This window comes from Pseudopipra pipra, chromosome 8 (assembly GCF_036250125.1).
Source record: "Pseudopipra pipra isolate bDixPip1 chromosome 8, bDixPip1.hap1, whole genome shotgun sequence".
Classification (NCBI taxonomy): Eukaryota; Metazoa; Chordata; class Aves; order Passeriformes; family Pipridae; genus Pseudopipra; species Pseudopipra pipra.
The window spans coordinates 417,575-437,238 of record NC_087556.1 but is presented as its reverse complement, the minus strand read 5'-3'; the positions used below and the strand labels follow the sequence as shown (position 1 = coordinate 437,238).

Genomic DNA, 19,664 nt, shown 5'->3' with positions numbered 1-19,664 from the left:
ATTCCACAGAACACCCTCCTCTCCCCGCCCTGAGAGAGGAAATGGGGCAGTGCTCACCTCCTGCATGCCCTGGGTTTGTGCCTAGAGAGACAACTCAGCAGAAGATAAACTCAAGTGCGAGGCAGTGCTCTGCAGAGGCAGATCTTTACTGACATACTAAGAACGTGCAGTAACAGCACAAACATGTTAATTTTGAACCTGACGTTTAAATAGCGCATTCAATTCAGTTCTGAAGGTTTCCCAGTTTGGCTTTCCCCAGCTCATCTCACCCGGCCTCTGTGAGAGAGGAGGTGGTACAATGACTGACTGGTTTGGGCTGGAAAAGCTCTTAAAGCTCATCCAATTCCAGCCTCCCTGCCATGTGCAGGGACACCTTCTACTAGCCCAGGTTGCTCCAAGCCCTGGCCTTGGACACTTCCAGGGATCCAGGGGCAGCCACAGCTTTGCTCGGTAACCTGTGCCAGGGCCTCCTCACAGGGAACAATTCCTTCCCAATATCCCATCTAACCCTGCCCTCTGGCAGTGGGAATCCATTCCCCCTTGTCCCCCATAAATAGTCTCTCTCCACCTTTCTTGTCAGCTCCCTTCAGGCACTGAAAGGCCACTATTAGGTCACCCCAAAGCTTCTCTTCTCCATGTTTAACAATCCCAATTCTCCTGGCCTTTCCTCGTAGAAGAGGTGCTCTCTCCCCCTAAGCACAGGAAAATGGGGTTGGTCCCCTTCCATACAGCACAAGGAGCAGTCTGTGTATGGTTTCAGAAACACTTGGTCCTGCTCCTCTGGAGGAGGTAAGTGTTTCTCACCTGTGGGACTGCTCCCAAAACACAGCCTTGGCAGCAAGTAGGTCTGACTGGAACCCCAGTGCCTGCAGTGACCACTTCAGCATCAGTCACCTCTGGGAAGAGGAGGAGGGGGCGCTGAGATCAAAAGGTTTTTATTTAATTGACCACTGATCAAGGGAATGACTGTAACAGCATCTCCTAATAGCTCAGAGCTATCAATTACAGCATCTCCTGCACAGCATCGCTGTGCTACAGACCCGACCATAATTACAGCCCAGTGACAGCACAGCAGAGGCACTAACAGCCAAACAAAGGCTGGGCAAAGCTAATAAAAACTGAAGGGGATCATTTCATCTGACAGCCAGTGCCATCCTCAAAGCTCAGGCACATCCATCACTCCTTGGGGCTGAGCGTGGTGGGACAGGAGGCTGGACACCCCCAGGAAGAGCTGCTGCTCCCCCCGAGGTGCCACCACAGCCAGGTCACCGTCAACACCAACCCACTCTGTTCCCTCCCCAACCTCCCCCTCTGCCTTGGCAAAACCAGTCAACACTGGGTTTATGGACACACACACCGTGCACAAACCCTCTCTAGTTTGTATAATGATTAAGTCAAGGCATCCAAGTTAAATCACTAAAGAATCTCAAAGAAAAACAGACCAAAGACTTCCCTACACGTTTTCAATGGTTATCAAGTTATCCACTGTCAGGATGAGTGATAAACCAGCATTACCCAAACACTTAATTCCTTCTTTTTGTTTAAAAACACTGTGTTCTACCAATCCTCCATCCCCCATATCACGAGGCTTCTTTTAGTAACATTTTAACTGAAAGTTTACAAATAGTTTCAGCTCAAGTGTTTTTATTTTGTTTTAAAAACACAAAACATGTAATTTACTATGTTTACACCTCCAACCATCTAAAATGTTCTTCCCCCACAGAAACTGTTGCAGCTTTATCCAAAGAATGAAACCCAAGGAGGATCCGACACAAAACAAATCCATTTTCGACAGCCAGTCACAAAAAGCTGATTTGAATTACTTGCCCAATTCTAATCTGCAAACCACACAGAGATACTCCTGCCAGAAAGGGTCTGCAGTTCACACTTATTTCCTACATGAACACTAAGACTTAATTCATATTAAAAGATTGAGAAGCCTTGGAAATACACTACTAGAAAAAACTACCATTTTTCTAGACGTGCAGGCCATTTAAGAATCAATAGCCCTGGGAAAAGAGATTATCCTGGGAGAGGGGGATTTGGAATGGAAAGTAACAGGAGATCTTTGGCTAGATCCCTTCCTTAAAGCTTTTCCAAATCAATTAAACTGGGTTTAATATACTGTGATAGGTGTTCAGTGGTCTAGAAGGCAGCAATTTCCAATTTGGCTCTGAATTATACAAGCTGTCAGAGACACCTTTTACAGTTTGTATTTTCATTGACAGTCTCAGTTAGCTAATGAAAATTGAACCATTCTTCTCCAGAAAATTAAATATACACACAAAACAGAGCAGAAAAGCCCCTGTGGAGAAGCCACGAAGGGACAGGCATCAAGGCAAGGACTTCAAAACATATGCTTCCCATCCAAGGGAGGAGGCTGGCTCAGCTCACACACTCACATACTCTCCACGCTGTCTGTCCAAGAACCTCTTTAGTGCTTCCTCACAGCAGTAAATAGCCCTGGGAACCAGGAGTTTTCCTTTGATCCAATGCTAATTATTAATTAAAGTTCTTTCAACTGTGAATCCCAGGTTTCTTCTCCTTGATGGGGACAGTGTTAAGAGGCCAGAGAGAATCATCATATCACAGAAAGGTTTGGGTGGGAAGGGACCTTAAAGCCCATCTCATTCCACCCCCTGCCATGGGCAGGGACACCTCCCACTAGCCCAGGTTGCTCCAAGCCCCGTCCAACCTGGCCTTGGACACTTCCAGGGATCCAGGGGCAGCCACAGCTTCTCTGGGCAACCTGTGCCAGGGCCTCCTCACCCTCACAGGGAAGAATTCCTTCCCAATATCCCATCTAACCCTGCCCTCCAGCAGTTTAAAACCATTGCTCCTTGTCCTGTCACTACCTGCCCACATAAAAAATCCCTCTCCCTCCTTTTCTTCTCATTTTGGCTGTGTTGAGCCAACAGATGTCAGAGAGCAAGTTTCCCCAGCTGCCACAGTGGTAGGGCTCTGCCTTGTTTTCAAAGCCAGTGAAAGGTGCTGGGGTCCCAGCTCTGCAGTCTGGTCCATGCACCCAGGCCCAGCCTGCAATCATCCCCAGAACCATTCCCAAGATACGGCAAACGTGAAGGCCCAGACGTAAGGGAAGGGTGATTCAGCGTTGGGCCTCCTTTACAATCAGCTTCTTTCATCCCTGCCTGCTTATGCTGCTCTGCTGATGGATGAACTGGATCCAAACAGCTCGTAAGTGAACCACAATTAGCTGTCACAGCTGCTAGGCATGATTATTGCCGGCAGTGTCTGCTAAAAGCTCGCACATCCACAAATATCCTCCCGAGACATCGGAAGCAGATTCCTCTTCTCGCCGCTTTTAAATTGTTTTTTAGTATAGACAAAGCCTATTCCTAAAACAAGACAGAAAGCAGCAAGGCAGTGCCAGGGAGGAGTTGAGGTGTGAAGCCCAGACACTCCCAACAAAACTCCCATACTTCCAGGGAGCAGGTCCCCGATGGCACTGTCCAACCGACTCGTTGCGTGCTTTCCCAGCACAGCAGTGAGAACACATCAGCCCTTGAGAAAGCATTAAGATAAGCACTAAAATAGCTGGCTGTGAGCAGTGTGAGTGGCTGTCCAGCCAAATACCAGGAGAATCCATAAAGAGCTCTAGATGCAAAAAAAAAAAACAAAAAAAACAACAAAAAAAACCCACAAACAAACAAACAAAAAAAAAAAACAAACCCCAAACCTCAGTGGGAAAGCAGAGCACTGTCTCAGACACGCAAACCAGGAATACTTCCATCGTGTTGAGATTAACTATAATAGACCACTGATTTCTGAGGGGAAACAGTCATTCTGGAAACTAAAAGCATGCACAAATTATGGATGGGAAAGCAGTAGGTAGGTGGGCATAGAGCAGGAAAACAGGAGGAACACAAGTCACAGCCTTGCTCCAATATGGTCCACGGCAGAGCAGGACACTGCACCAGCTGCAAAGGGTATTTGGTCAGGAACAGAAGAACCCAGCAAATCCACCCAGCCAGAGCACATCTCACATGGATTGTCTACAGACCAGCACAACACAGTGGTGTTTGGAACAACCTTGTGCTATTATCAGCGAGGAGGAGCAAACATACCCCCCAAATTTTACCCTGCCTTTTCTCAAGAGTACCTGAGTGTTTCGAGGCTAATTTAAAAAGACAAAAGCCTCATCTCTACATTGTGCTCCTGTAATTCAAGAACATCACTATAACTTGGTCTGAATTCTTTTTCCAAGTTACAGCTGCAAGAGTTTGAACCCAGCCTGTGAATCACACATGGGTGGTGGGTGACTGGCACACGCTTCTCCTCCAGGGATGCATTTCTGTTCCACATTACGAACCAAGGAAGATTCATTCCAATGTGCCTACAGGCAAGAGCAACAGAATTAAGTTCACCAGAGTTTTCTGTGTACTGAGAGGTTCTCAGCATGCAAATGCCAAGGAATTTATTAAGTTATGCTGTACTTTGAAAGAAGGAGGAAACTTCTGTCTGTTCCAGCCTTTCTGAATGAGACCATCACCAATTTTAAGTTGCCACAAGCCCCTACTTACACCAAGGGGCTGCTGCCACCACAAAACACAGTAAATTTCAGCTTTTTAATTAAACCCCATAACAAAGAGACACAGTATCAGTTTTACAGTCTGTTAGTGGCCATTGGCTTGGAACATCTGTGAGACCTGTTCTATTTCTCCTGGGAGGTGTAATTTGCTATTAATATATACAGCATATTTAACAACACAGAAGCAAGTTTGCCAGACCAACAGTACCCAGCAATAACTGTTCAGTAATAACTGCTCTTCTCTCCACCTTTTGTAGATAGGGAAGCTGGGTTTAAATCTAGAGCATTAAGTGTAATTAATTTGACACCATAACTCTCTGGATTACCAAAAACTTGCCAAAACCTCCACCACCCAGACCACTGAAAAACCCAGAAGTATCATCTCCAAGACCACTGAACAACCACCACTCTTTTTGGTTTTGGAGGCTGGTGAGAAACCTCTGTGGATCTGTAGGAAAGCATGTGGCAGCTGAGGGGATGATGTCTGGAAGGGGGAGTTCTCACATGCATTTATTATTACTAATATCAAACTCCTCTTTTTTGAATTCTGCATCTTCCAGACAGGAAGTCCTGCCTAAGGGAGAATAAATACCTGGTTTCTCCAAGGAAGCAAGCTCTCTAGGAAAGCACAAATCCCTCCTTTCCCAGTGTCAGATCCATGTCATTCCCTTGGACAGAGGCAGCTCCTCTGATGTTTAACCCCCCACCACCCTGCAGAAATCACAGCAGGAAAGGAGAACACTCATGTCCCTGCTGGCTGAATGCCAGGAGCATGCAAAGCCAACCCAGCCTCATGCTGTGGGTGCTGCTGCCCCCCTGATCCATGGGAAAGGTGTCCTTGGATCCCAGTGCCCCGCCGTGCACTGGGCACTTGGCACTGGCTGCCAATGTCCCTGGGGATATCTCCTTCACAGCCACCCCAATGCTCCCAAGCCACAACCCCTGCCAGGTTTGTAGAGGCCCACCTTGTACCCCCTCCTGGCTCCCAGGAGGTTTAGAGAGGGGCTGCACAACTGCCCCACTCCTGCTTTAACAGCTCTGACACACCCTGCTTCGGGTGGTGGCTGGGTAAGAAAAACAAGGACTCTGGACCTTGTATAAATGGAATTTACAAAGATGAACACAAATAAAGCCTGCACAGCCCCAAACAGATTTCAATAGGCTTTCCCACACTATTTTCAGCCCAGCAAGAGGCTTAAAAATGCTCGTTCTGATCTGGCTGGAGGTAACTCAGCAAGTGTCATTGCTCACCTTAATGAGGTGACACGGACTTCTTTTCATGCCCCAAACCTTCCTAGAACTGCATTGAAATGCAAACTCTTTCCCTGCTTCCCTCCTCTCCCCATAAGCCAGGAATTCTTTGATTCTCAATGTAATTAGGAGATAATTTCAACTCTGTCACTGGATTGATTGCACTGGTGCTTAACCACGCTATTAAGCAAATCATTAGCTGACATGTGGAACCTTTTCCATCTGACAGAGAACTGCTCAATTTTAGTGGGGAGGATGGGGGGAGACTCCAGAGAAACAGCCACCACTCACCCTTAGATTGAACAGGCACATGGCTCCAGCTGTTCAAGCACTGCTTGGGCCACCACCTACACCTGATCATTAACTAAGGGCACTGGGGCCCATCAGCTCCAGCTCTGAAATGCTGCTTTACGTGTTTAAAGTTCCAGGAGAAAATACAGAATACTCAGTCATTCACTGCTGCCTGAAAAAGGCTCCTGTGCCTCACTCATGTCTATTTGCAGCAGGCTAATTCAAATGAGCACAAAGTTAGACAGAACAGTGTCTAGCAAGGAGTTTATTTCAAAAAACCACATGACAGCTGGTTAAGTTCTATGAAGGGAGTGGTTTTCCATCTATTCCACCTGTGATTCCTTCAAGGATCCCAAATTAAGCAGTTAAGCAAACAGTAAGAAATCACTTAACAAGGCAGTGTGCCTAAATTGATTGTTAGAGCACCAATGAGTCATTAACAGCCCAGTTCAAACAGCTGTTTTCTCCTTCTAGGAAATCCTCCTGTCCAACACACACATTTGCACGGAGGAACCATTTTGCAAGTCTGTGACACCAAAACCTCCTGCAGCAGCAGCCACAGCTGCTGACTTAGCCAACCACCCGCTCAGGAGCTGCTTCAGCGACACATCCCCCTCCTCACTCCATCTCTGAACCACCGAGCTCCTGTTCTTGGACTGTGTAAAGAGCTGGACACTTCAGTCACTGAAGGAGGCAAGTGATGAGCTGCCCTCTGTGCAGTACCTGGCTTTGTCTGGCCCTTGGGAACAGCAAGACAAGGCACAGACCTGCTTGCAGTGAAGGTTGAGACAGTATGGGAAGCTTTAAACTAGTGCCAGGGCTTTGGTGTCCCCAGAAGGTGCATCCCACAGCAGCCAGCTGGGTGACTGGCACCTTTGCTTCTCCTCTGCCGTGTGCAACAGCACCTGGGAATGAGCAAAGATATTCCAGGTTCCTTAAAAGGAATCTCATGTGACAGGAGCTGCTGAAGTATTAACACAATGAATGCTTCTTATACCATTTCATCATGTTACAAGGGAAAAAAACCCTCCAAGGCCTCTTTCCAGTCAATCCTGGCAATCCATTTTTCCTGCTTTATGCCACAGTAGCCAAGTTTACAGTGCCAGGCCATGGAGCAGCAGCTAACCTGGCACAACTGGGCAACAAATTAGAACTCCAGATGGGCTTTTAAAAGGTCTCCTTTACTGACCTGACCTTAAAATACAGCACAGGCTGTCAGTGCTTTGCTGTTCATTGCAGCAGCTATTTATTTTGCCTTAATGTGGCAGCCAAGTGCAGCACTTTGGGGGGCACAGAGTGAGAGCATCTCCATAGAGTCACCATGGTCATCTTAGAAGGGACCACCACAGCCAGGGAACAAGTTGTATCAACAGGGGAAAGCACACAGAGTCACCTAAAACTCTTGCTGACATCATGATTTGTGCAGTTACAACAACATTTCTGCAAGAGCCTGGGAGCGTTTGGAGCTTCTGCCACACAGGAGCAAGATGGAGAGCAAATTCAGGGAAGGCCGTGATATTCATGCCACTAAAACATGAACAATTCTGTAGAACCCTCCTGAAAGAGCAGAGAGATTTTTAAACTTTTTTTTTTATTATTACAAAAGAAAAATTAGGGGCTCCAAGTAACCCCAAAACTTCATAAATATTAATACACCAAAACAAACAAACAAACCCCCAACCAAACAAAACCAAAAGAAAAACCCAACCAATCAAACAGACAAAAAAACCCCCAAAGATGAGCAAGAGGACTGTTTCCCTCTTTTTATTTTGAACCAGTGGATTTCTTCCCCTGAATTTTTCCCCCTTAAGGAGAAACACCATCCAGTTCACTACACGGAGCAAGCAACAGATCCAAGTCTCACACACCTACAGGACCAGGGAGATTTTATTCAACCAGTTCATACATATTTCAGACTACAGTTTTCCAACACTAATTGTGTTTTCCTTTTTTGTTAAACAAGCAGCAAGGGCTCCAGCAGGAATCAAACACACGTTTACAGTCCCTGTGGTAAGCACACTTCACAGGGTGTTGGAAGCTGGAGTAATACTGCTGGTATAAGCACACTGGTGACCACCACGAAGCGTGGGTAACCAGCCTTGCAGATCAGCAACCCATTTCTGTCCAAACCAAGAGTGACAAGCACCATCAAAGCACCCACACGTGTCTGCTGGGCACAGACAGCACAGTGGGAGGGAGGCAGCTCCTCCTGAGTCCTCAAAGCCAACAACAGAACCACATAAAGCCAGTGGGCCAGTGGAACTTGACTAACAGAGCACAGTCATGTGGGTTTATTAATAATATTTTTTCAGAACAAGCTTAAATTCCAATGGATGCATGTTTGGGCTGTGCCATTTCTCAGGCAATCTCTCAGGTTCCACGTGCAGCTCTTTCCTCAGCTGTCACCATCTGGCAACTGCTCCTGGACAACAGGGTCTGCCCTGCCCTGTTCACCACTCCCTCCCTCCCCTCCTGAGCTCAGCATCCTCCAGACACAGTTCATGGCACCATGTACAGCACACACCCCACTAACACAGGCACATTGGGCACTCCCTCCATACACACAGGGAAAATATAAAGAAGCTAAAGCTTCCTCTTTATAACTGCAGGATTGGTCAAGAGTTAGAGCACAAAGCCTTGTCAAAGACTACCAGCTTTGGCTTAAAATTTGAGTGGAACGTGCCTCTGCTGGTCACCAGTTTAAAGAATAACATATGTAAGAGCTCAAATCACATTGAACAGGGAAAACAACCTGTATCTCTGGGAGAGAAAGAAGATATGGTGGCTCAGGTGCAGTTCTTCAGGAGAAAACTCAACCACACCACCAGACCCAGCAGCAGGAAGTGTGACAGACACGGCTCAAAACCCGCCTCCAAATGGAACCAGTTACTAAATGCCAGTACAGACTGAACCCTGTTTCTGTACGGCCCTGAACTCACCTGACCCCAGCACACCTCACTTCATGTGTGTTTGATGGGCCACAGGAAGATGTGCAGGTGGCAGTGCCATCCTCTCACACAGCACACGTGGCTGGAGGGGGCAGCAGCTGAAGCTGGACCCATCCTTTGGGAGCAGGACACGGATCACAAACAGGATCACAGAGCTGCTCCAGCATTCCTCTCTCCCTGGCACATTTGCATGTGCTCAGCGAGGGAAAAACCTCTTCTCCTGACAGCCTTCCCAGTCATGTCAAGCTTTTCCTCTCCCCAGGTACCAGCCACACTTATTTTAATGTTTTACAGCTGCAAGTCCAGTTTCCCAGGGGAAGGAAACCAATGCCTGCTTCCACTGCTCCGAGTTCCCAGTCACCTGGACTGGCCAGGGTTCCCAGCCCAGTACATCCCACGGGGACTGGCCAAACCCCAGTGCTGCACGGGGCTCCTGACAGGCTCTCCTGACGTCCACTTTCTTCAGGTGTCCTTGTCCCCCTGTTATTCCACCACTTATTGCTCCATATTTCAATCCAAGGAAACTTCCACAGGCATTTCCTTACAGCAGCAAGGGCCAAGAAAAACATTTTACTGAGCTGTGCAACCTTCATTATCTTCTTGGCTCATGGACATAAGAAAAGTTATCACTGGCTCATACAAAGATATCCAAAGATATTTAATGGAGTTAAAATATTTCTGGCAGAGAAACAAGAAAAAAAAAACGAAGTGTTTCAATGCTTGGCTAAATTTGCTACAATAATAAAGTACTTTCTAAGCAAGTTTATCCATGAGATCAGTGCTTTGTGGTGGTCAGAAACAGTTCCATTAATCACAAAACTATTTTCAAGGACCTGCCAAAACCAGAGGAATAACAGGACACTGCAGAACAGCTCCCTGCCATGGGCATGTGAATGCACACACACTGGTCACCCTCCACACAAGGAGCTGCTTGAGAACGATCTCTGAATTGAAAACACTTATTTTCCTATGTAAAGGAACCAACAGTGCAAAGTCACTGTGTAGTTTCTCAAGTGGTCGCTGCCTTGCTCTCTACAACCCTCTGTTTGCACAGCACTTAAACCACTCATTCAGTTCTCTCCACTGAAAGTCCTCATGTAGGAAAGAGCCAACTGAGGTACAAAGCAAGTGATTTATCCCCGTGCCTGCCCACAGACAGCTCCTTCCTCCAGACCATCAACTTTATTCTTCCTTAGGAAGGGTCTGACACCAACATCAAGCACAAATAGATTGTCCAGCTCAAAGTGAGAAGTACATGGGTCAAAACACACTATCCAGCTCCAAACCACCGTTTTTATTTCTGTCTTGCTCCCTGTAAAATAAATTTCCCTTTTACACTAAGGGGGAATTCTCAGTGCTACCAGCTCTTGCTTTATTCCCCCAAACCCCTGGTGCCCCTCAGCCATCCTTCTCCCCACTGCACAAGGCTACATTGCCAGGACACTGTTACTGCAGTCAAACCCTCTAACACTTCAGTTCTACTGCCAAAAAGCAGAGTATACAACTTCTGGTATTAAACAGCCTTATAGTATCAAAGTGTAGATGAGTCATCAGGGGAAGATTAAAAGAAACTGGTTTTCTAATATTGCCAGTAAAGAAAAAAAAAATGGTTTGTGGGAGAGACAAGTTACAATCTTCCAATCTAAGTTCCTCCTGGTGTGCTCTCCCCTCAAATGGGTCCTGCCATTTTGATGCACCAGTGGATGCAAGATCAAGGAGATCCCAAACTTTGTGTCTTCCAGAAGTTCACTTCCAAATCTGCCTGGGAATTGTTTAAGTATTACACAGGCTGAAAAACGAATAAATCAAGCTTAACTACTGAAAATAGAGGTAATTCATCTGGCAAGCTGAGAACAGAGACAACAGGCTATGAATAATGCAAGGGGGTAAGATCCAAACCACGTAGTTCAGTCTGTTACCTGCAGCCTGAAGTGGGGATAAAACACTTGATTAAACTGGAGAGCAAAACTGTTCAGCTCAATTACTGAAGAAAGATTTGAGGGCAGTGTTTGTGTTAAACATTTGGACCCCCCTGCCAGCCCTGCAGGGACATGAGGGGAGGGCTCTGGGAGAGCACGAGCCCTTCCCAAGGCAGAACTCCAAGGGGGTGCACAGGGTGAGGGACGAGCTTCCATAGGGTGTACTGGCAAGGGTGCTGGTCATGCTTCCCAAGGATTTCAGGGGCAGCCAAAGCTGTCCCATAGCTGTGACTCCAGCAGCTATTTGCTGCCCCACGTTGGCACTGCTGGAAACAGGGCAAACACCGGGATGTGTGTCAGTGCCCTGTGCCCACAGCCCCTCTGCCCCAAAGCAGAGCTACAAGGGACACATCCCAAGAGCAGACAGAATCAACTGCGGTGTCATTCCACCAATCCAGGCTTAGAGAAGCCCGGCTCAAACTGCTGTGCCACTTTGCAAAGTCATTTTTAGGTGTACCCTCAGACATTCGTTGAGGAGAAAACCTGAGGTCAGTAATTCTGCTTGTAGAGATTCCAGGTCCTCCTCCCCCTGCACTGTTCTAGCTGCTGAATAAAACCAGAGCTCAGAAAACAGATATCACAGACCATTTAACCTGCATTTGCCCACCTCATTTCACCTCATCACTGCACCATGCAGCCACTGCAGGGAGCACAACGGGTACCACAACAGAACTGCTACCTGATAATGCCAAGGTAAATCACTTAAACCACTTATGAGCCGTGTTATTTCCATGCAAGCTGTTTCAGAGGGTGATTGGGCACATAGTTCTGTAAGGAACTTGAAATTCTGGGAAAAAAAACCTACTCTTAATTGCCATTTGAACTCTCAGGGAGGGTATTTATCAGAGGGGGAAAGAGCAGACCTTGTGCAGAGACAGACCCTGGTGTGGATCAGCAGGTGAGCCCTGGCAGTGCCTCACCATCCAGACTTTGGGGATTTTCCCTGAGAGCCTTGGGCCTGTGAGGAATGTCACAGTGACCCTCAGCCTGCATTTGGGACAGGGAGGGAAAGAAACATTTTTCCAATGTCACTAAAGCTCGCCGTGGCTCTAACAAAAAACAAGTTCCACACTATGACTTTTTCAGCCCAGCTTCCCCTCCAGCACTCAGAGCAGCAAAGATACAGCTGGAAAAGGAAAATATTCCAACCCACGTGAGCTCAGGTACCTACAAAAGCACAGGCACCATAACAAGGAAAACACGTCCAAGTGTAAAAAGCACAGAAGGGGAAAGGGGTAAAGGAGTTTGGGAACAGCCACTGATGCTTAAGTCAAGCTGGAGTTCCTAAAGATTAAACACTCAAGAGCAGAAATGTAAGTTCTAGCCACTTTCAACCAGGGAAAAAGTAAATGTTACTGAATTTAATCAAACCTGGTAAAACCTTCCCTTTTCTTCATGGCTGGGTTTAGTTATTGCAACAAAAATGAGGTTTGGGATGTATGACTTAAAATCCAGGCCATTTCAAAAATCTCCAGCTTCAGTAAGTCAAGTCAGGCAGGAAAACTCATTAAGAACAGTCAGCTCTAAATACATTCACCATTCCTATTTGATTTTCCTGAAATGTGAGGTTTCCAGTGAGGTTTCCCTGCACTCAGGCACTTCTATCCAGCTGTATAATCACAGCTCCCACTCTAGCCCTGAAAACACACAGCCTGTCAATAACCACCGAGTTCATATGGTTTCACATTCATTTAAACCAAAGAGAATTGCCAAAGAAGATGTCTTTATGACTTATTCTAATTGAAGCTGAAATATAAATCTCCAAGTTAAATGCAGACCTTAAGGGTGCTTGGTAGATCAATACTCTGAACACACATTATTCATAGCATTTAGGTTAAGAAATGTAAAGCTGCTGCTAACTGCAAGAATAAACAGACATAAAAATTCAGCATCTGCAGGTGGAAAAAACCCACAACCAGATGCTTTTGAAGCTTCCAGGAGAAATCTGGAATGATGATCCTTGTGGGTCCCTTCTAACTCAGGATATTCTGTGAAATACTGGAAGTCTGATGTCTGACTTCCATGGAAGGAGTAAAAATGAACATAAGTGAACCTATTTGCCTTTTAGATGCCTAAATATCTAAAAATCCAGTCCAATATGCCCCTGATATTTACAGGGAGTTTAACAGCTTTCTTATTAAGTTCTGTTTTCATACATCAGCAAAAAACAGAATTAAAAAAAAAACAAACAGGAAAGCTTTCTTGCACAAGAGAAAGGAAAAATCACAGGCACATGAAAACCAGCAAAATAGCTGCATTTTCTGCTGCAGGTCCAAAAAACATATTTAATGTGGTGTACGTAATTCTGACTTTCACAGCCTGGAAAGTGATCTCAGTGGTGAGATACAACCCCTTCTTCCCAGCCTGTATTTTAAAAGCAGCTCCTCTTTAAAATATTAACGTTTCAATATTTACAAGAATACTGTAATTAAAGTAGACTTTGGTGCACTTAAGGCTATTTATGCTTATTTTCCATTAAGAAATAGGTCTGATAAGGATAACATGCACAAAAGATAGATCTTCAGGCATCCTTATCACAGAAGATTCAAAGCCCAAGACCTGACTTCTGATTTTGATAGTCAATGTTTTCCAATTGGCTTTACCTGCCTTGTGATAAATAAATAAATAAATAAACAAACAAACAAACAGAGCTGTAACTGCCCAAGATTAAAGAAATAGAAAAATGCTTCACTCAGTCTTGCAAGTGAGGCATAACAGCCACTGTCCACTTTGGTACCCTCCCAAATTTTAATAAATAAACTGAGATATTCCAGTGGACCCACACTTCAGAGAGTGACTTCAAATTTATTCTGGCTGCAAACTCTGTGCACTGTGTGCCAGTGACTGTGCTAAGGGACGGGTTTAGAGGGTGTCAGGGCAGTCAGTGCTCCAGCACAGGGATGATCCCAGAGCCACCCCTGCTCCCTCTGTGCCCAGGACTCTCTCCTTCCTGCTGCTCTCAGCAGTGCTCCAGACCCATAAATAAACCAGGAGCAGGGAATCCCAGCAATGCTCAGGGCTCTGACTGCCTTTTTTTCAGCGAGGCTGATAACTGGAATGAATTTGAGTCCAGGCCACCCCCTCGGTGCCAGCAGCACGGGCAGGGTGTGCCCGGAGCAGCCCAAAGGAACTGCTGCACTGTGGAAGGATGGTTTGGAGCAAGGGCCTCCTGGGGAATGACTCACCACTCCCATTCCAATCAGGCTGGATGCCTGTGCCTGGTTCTGTGTTGCTGAGGACACACACAGGGCTCATCAAAGCCAAGGCTTCCCCACCCTGAGCCGGGCCCTGGGGACATCCCCGGGATGCTCAGGGAGGTTCCCTGTGCCGGGGGAAGCACAAGGAGCCTGTGCCAGCCTGTGCCAGCCTAGCACCCCACTCACCCAGGCACTGCTGACCCACGGCAGTGCTGCTCTGACAACCCAAATCCCCCCAACCTGGCAAATCCCTTGAAAGAGCTCTGGATCCTGTCAAGAGATGTCACTTCAAAGGTCTCACTGTAGCTACAGCGGGCACGAAGGTCTCGCTGAGTGGACTGACAAACAAGATTTAACAAGCAAGACTCAATTTTGGTTTTTCCAAGTAGTTATCTAACAGCAATTCTAGACACTGAATCTCGTATTTTTTTCATCTCAGCACAGAACAGCCCCAGAGACACAGAAGTTTCCCAGTTTCACCTGAAGGGAGGCCTGTTTAGATCCCATCTACGAACAAGCTGAAATTCCTTGGGGTTTTGTTTTGTTTTTTAGAAAAACATGGGAGCCTTGCACCCTACAAAATTAATCCAACTGCTACAGTGCAGAACCATCAGAAATACAAGATTGCCTCAGTCTCTCAAAGCACTGCACAAGAGCTGCTGCAACGACACATTTCTTGGGCCAAGCCAACTCCACCAAGACACTGGCAACTCTTTTTTTAAATGAACTTTGTTTGCAAAAGAGAACACTGTGAGGATCAGAACTAGACTCCTACCTTGGGCTGCCTCCATCTCAAAGTCCTGCTTTTTCCCCCCAGCTCCTCTCAAATAAAGAAATCAGCAACAACTCCTCCATGGTCTGGGAAACCACCAGGCTTTGCTAACCCGCTGTGGGCAGCAGTTCCACCAGCAGTTCCACCAGCAGTGCTGCTCTGTGGGGCAACCTTTCTGCACCTTGCAAATGTCACAGTTCAAAACCTCAGGCTGTGCAACACCACCCAACTCTGCTCCTCATCTGGCACCTTTATTATCCCATCAGCATCGTTTGGATCTTTCCTTGCTGAAGTCTCACACAACCCACAGTCCTTCACCCTTCACATGTATTTGCAGGACATGTGAGAGTTCTGGGAGACAAGCAGGCTTGACCCAGAACTGTGCCCAGCAGGAAATCCAAGGAATCAACACTTCATCTCCCTCTTGGGACAGCCTTTCAAACAGGACTGAGCTTTGGCATTGCTGCATCCCTTGCATCCCTCTGAGTCTCCACTGGCAGCACACTCCCCGTGGGCTGTCAGCAGGCACCGTCCACCTCACAGGGATCTGAAGGGTTTGCACAGCATTCTGCCTTCAAGGGAGCTGTAGGGAGGTCATTTCCTTGGAACAGAGGATGCCAACACAAGCAGAGTGCATAAATCCCAAGTGTCAGTGCTCTAAAAATATACCTTAATTTACTATCTCAATTAAGGAGACCCCAGCCACTGAAAGGGGCTGCCTCCCAACTCCCAGTGCTCTGATGTCCCCTTGTTTACTCAAGCTCATCCCTTTGTTTCCTGCAGGGAGTTATCAGCCAGATAAGAGAATCAATACAACTCCCTGCCCAGCCTCATGGCTGCTGCTTTTCCTGCTTGTGGCACTTGCAACTGGAAGATGAGTCGTCCCTGTTGTCCCTGCTGTGGCTGACAACACCTTTCTACACAGAAATTAAGGTCAGCACTGGTGGGAACTTAACCTAATTAAGTACCACACCACTTGCTGGCAGGTTTCTGTTTGCATCCATCCTTGTTCCCCAGTGAAAACCATACGAGCACCACCAAAAACGGTGGCTGAAGCTTTTAAACTTCAATTGAATAAAAGGTAAGAAAAATTAAACCCTCAAATGTTGCATGAAGAGGTTAGAAGTATTCTCTTCTCTGTGAAGGGAGAGTTCCCCCAGACGAATTTTCTAACTTTACTTCCATAAAAGCATAGTGGCAACTTTTAATTCCCACATGGCAGGTTTGCATATGGCATAGGTAAGACCAATAAACTATAAACACTCAATTCAATAAAAGCTTCACTATTAATTTGGGGGAGGTTAAACTCACCCTAGAGACCAGGTAATACACAAGCACTCTAAGACACACACACACACAAAAGCTTGCTTTTTCTCATCAACCCCAATGTAACTTTGTAATAAACCCCCAATGTAACTTTGTAATAAACCCAATCATCTTTCCTCAGAAACCTTCACACATTTTCATTTTCTGAGTGTCTAATTTAAACCTTCCCTTAGGCAGCAGGTTTCTCAATGCTGCAATCATCTAATCAAAATGAAATCCATATTAAGTGGTGCAGAAGTGGAGAAGCAGCACCTTTAGCTGGTTCTCCCCTCCAGGTTCAGGGTTAAAAATACCCAAAATTAACACCACACCACTCCCCTGTTCCCCCAAGTGGCAGGAAATGCAAAGCACCTCCCTTTCAGAGGAACCCAAATACCGTTATCCAAAACAGCTACTGAATTTCTACAGCAGAGTGCAGACCTGCCCCACTTCAGCTGCCTCCCAGGGCTCACCTGGCCCTCAGCTGATGTTGTAGTTGTGCTTTAGAACAGCTACGAGAGGCAGAAGGATTTCACATCCAGATGCTTGGAATCAGTGCTTCAGGAAAAGAATCAATTAGGATTTGAAAGCCTGCTAAACCTGAGGGCAGCCAAGCCAGGTGCCCTCCCCACTGCTGCCTGCTGTTCCTGTCTGCAGGAGTGCACTGAGGGCACAGCTCAGAAACCTCCAGGGCAAACACAGCTCAGGATACCCAGCAGCTGAGAGTCAGGGAATTCCACTGTCCCTGCTTTTCATGTCAGCTCAAAAAAGGCTATTTTCCAGGACACACACCTCAAATCACTGTGGAGTCAGTGGCATCCTTTGAAATTCCCTGCAGGGATCTGCTCCTGAGTGAGAGCAGAGCTGAGAGCATTTGAACCACCGTAAACCCACCCAACACAGCAGCACCAGGCTGTGCCAGCACAGACAGCCTGCACCCAGGGACAGCTGGGCTTCACACCAACCCCTGCAAGAGTCACAGTTCTGCTGCTTCACAGCAAACATTCACCTCTAAATGGCACCAACAAACCCTTCCTGCTGTCCAACTTCCATGGGGGGGTTGCCTTGGGAAGTGACAGGTGCTCCCAGGTAACCAGCTACCTGCTGCTTTTGGAAGCCAGATTTCTAACTGCCTCAAATACTCATTATGCTTAAAATAAATGAAGAACCCTTCCAGAGAACCTCCAGGGGGCTCATTTGCAGAAGGGGCCAAGGACATGTTTCTTCTGCCTCATTTGCTCTTTCAGGTCACACGCTGAGAAATACCAATAAAGTCAACCAAGGTAGGAAATTTTGATAAGCTTCAGTCTGAAACAGCAATAAAATAATGACTAAGCTCTGGCTTGCAGCCTTTCCTCTAGCAGAGGCTCACCAAAACTGCTCAAAGCTTTTTTGCTAGGTAACCCTTTGCAAACAACCACCTCAGCAATCACTGCACTGTGTCACAGCAAGGCAACAGCCCAGCTTTGGGATGCTCAGGCCAAGAGCAACCTTCCTTCACCTGCCACCACTGGGTCCATCTGATAGATTCTGTCCAGTAAAACCTGAGGAGATGTGCAGGACACCTCACCTCTGCCTCCTCCTGGCCAGTGGCCCGTGTAAGAACACGTCACACAGACCTCACTCAGCCCTTCCAGAGGGAGAGAAGCCAGGGAAAGGCCTGGCTCTATAAAAACACAGCATCCCTTCCTTTCAAAGGGAACCTGTTGAAGACAAAGCTGCTTCTGGCAAGGAAAATGGTAAGCACAGTTTGTGTATAGGCCGTACAATAAGTCACCCAACCCATTTACCCAACTTCAGTGCCATACATGTTCCAGTTCTAAAAACTACCAGAGAACCACCACCACGCCCAGCACGGCTGCTGCTCTACTGTAACCACCAACGGGCACAAGCTTGGAAATTCCCACGCAGACCATCACTGAAATGACCTGAAATTTCAATATGTTCTATGTACAGGGTTGGTTTGGAAGCAGTCTCACTAATTCTGACACTTCCAGGGTAATTGCTCACTGCAGATGCTGTAATTCGCTTCTGCACAGGTGATACTGGTTCATTCCTGCAATACCTTTGACACTCAGATTTGTGTTTCGGGCAGTCTAAAACCACATACAATCAGGTTTCATCTGCAGAGAACAGGACTGAAGCCCAGCTAAGCAAAGGGCTACAGAAAAATAATCCAATTTCTACTGCACACCATCAGTAAAGCACAGCTGACAGACAGTGATGTTAACACACAGACGGGCAATAATCTAATTAAGTGACCTTTTTTTTTTCCTCTTGCACTGCCTGCAGGTCAAAACATCTGAGTCAAAAATGGCAAATTAAGGCCCGGCTTTCCCACGGAAAGCTGACAACCTTGCGGGAGCCTCAAGGTGACCGGCGGAGCATCAGCAGCGGGAGCCGCCGAGCCCGGGATGCGGGAGATCCCCGCGCTGGGATCGCGGCCGAGCGGGAACGGGGATGCGCCACAGGGAATCCCGGGAACAGGGATGCGCCACAGGGAATCCCGGGAACAGGGATGCGCCACAGGGAATCCCGGGAACAGGGATGCGCCACAGGGAATCCCGGGAACAGGGATGCGCCACAGGGAATCCCGGGAACAGGGATGCGCCACAGGGAATCCCGGGAAGAGGGATGCGCTACAGGGAATCCCGGGAACAGGGATGCGCTACACGGAATCCCGGGAACAGGGATGCGCTACAAGGAATCCCGGGAAGAGAGATGCGCCACAAGGAATCCCGGGAACAGGGATGCGCCACAAGGAATCCCGGGAACAGGGATGCGCTACAAGGAATCCCGGGAACAGGGATGCGCTACAAGGAATCCCGGGAAGAGGGATGCGCTACAAGGAATCCCGGGAAGAGGGATGCGCTACAAGGAATCCCGGCTCCCCCGGCAAGGCGCTGCCTCCGCCGAGCGATTTCCATCAGGAGCAATAAAAAGGCGGCTCTGAAATGAAGTCCAGCCGCGTCTCCATCCCTCGCCGCCCTGCCCGGGCTGCCGGGAATCCCCTCTGCTGCGGGAACTCCCGCACGGAGCACCGGGAGCAGCTCCCAGGGCTCGCTCTCACCGCCGGCGTGCGGGGGTTCCCCCGGTGCTCTGAAATCCGAGCCTCGTCCCTGCACTGCATTCACAGCCCCAGCGATGCAGGGAGGGAGAACAGGGCACAGTACGTGTGTCACTGCCCCGCTCCCGGCGTGGCAGGGCACGGCACACAGCAGAGATGGTAACAGCTCTCCGCACTCCCAACTCACCCGCCTCCCCTCAGCTAATTCGCTCCCAGGGACAACTTCGTTGCTCGAGGAGCAAAAGCAGGAAAAGCCGTAGAACAGCAGAAAATGAGTGTACAGAAGGAAGTGTTGACAAAGCAGT

General features: G+C 47.6%; 1 protein-coding gene across 2 annotated transcripts in view; it reads right to left on the bottom strand.

Moving 5' to 3' along the window:
* MCU (mitochondrial calcium uniporter) overlaps window positions 1-19,664 on the bottom strand; it is an 88,743-nt gene that overhangs the window by 21,980 nt on the left and 47,099 nt on the right. The window lies entirely within an intron of this gene.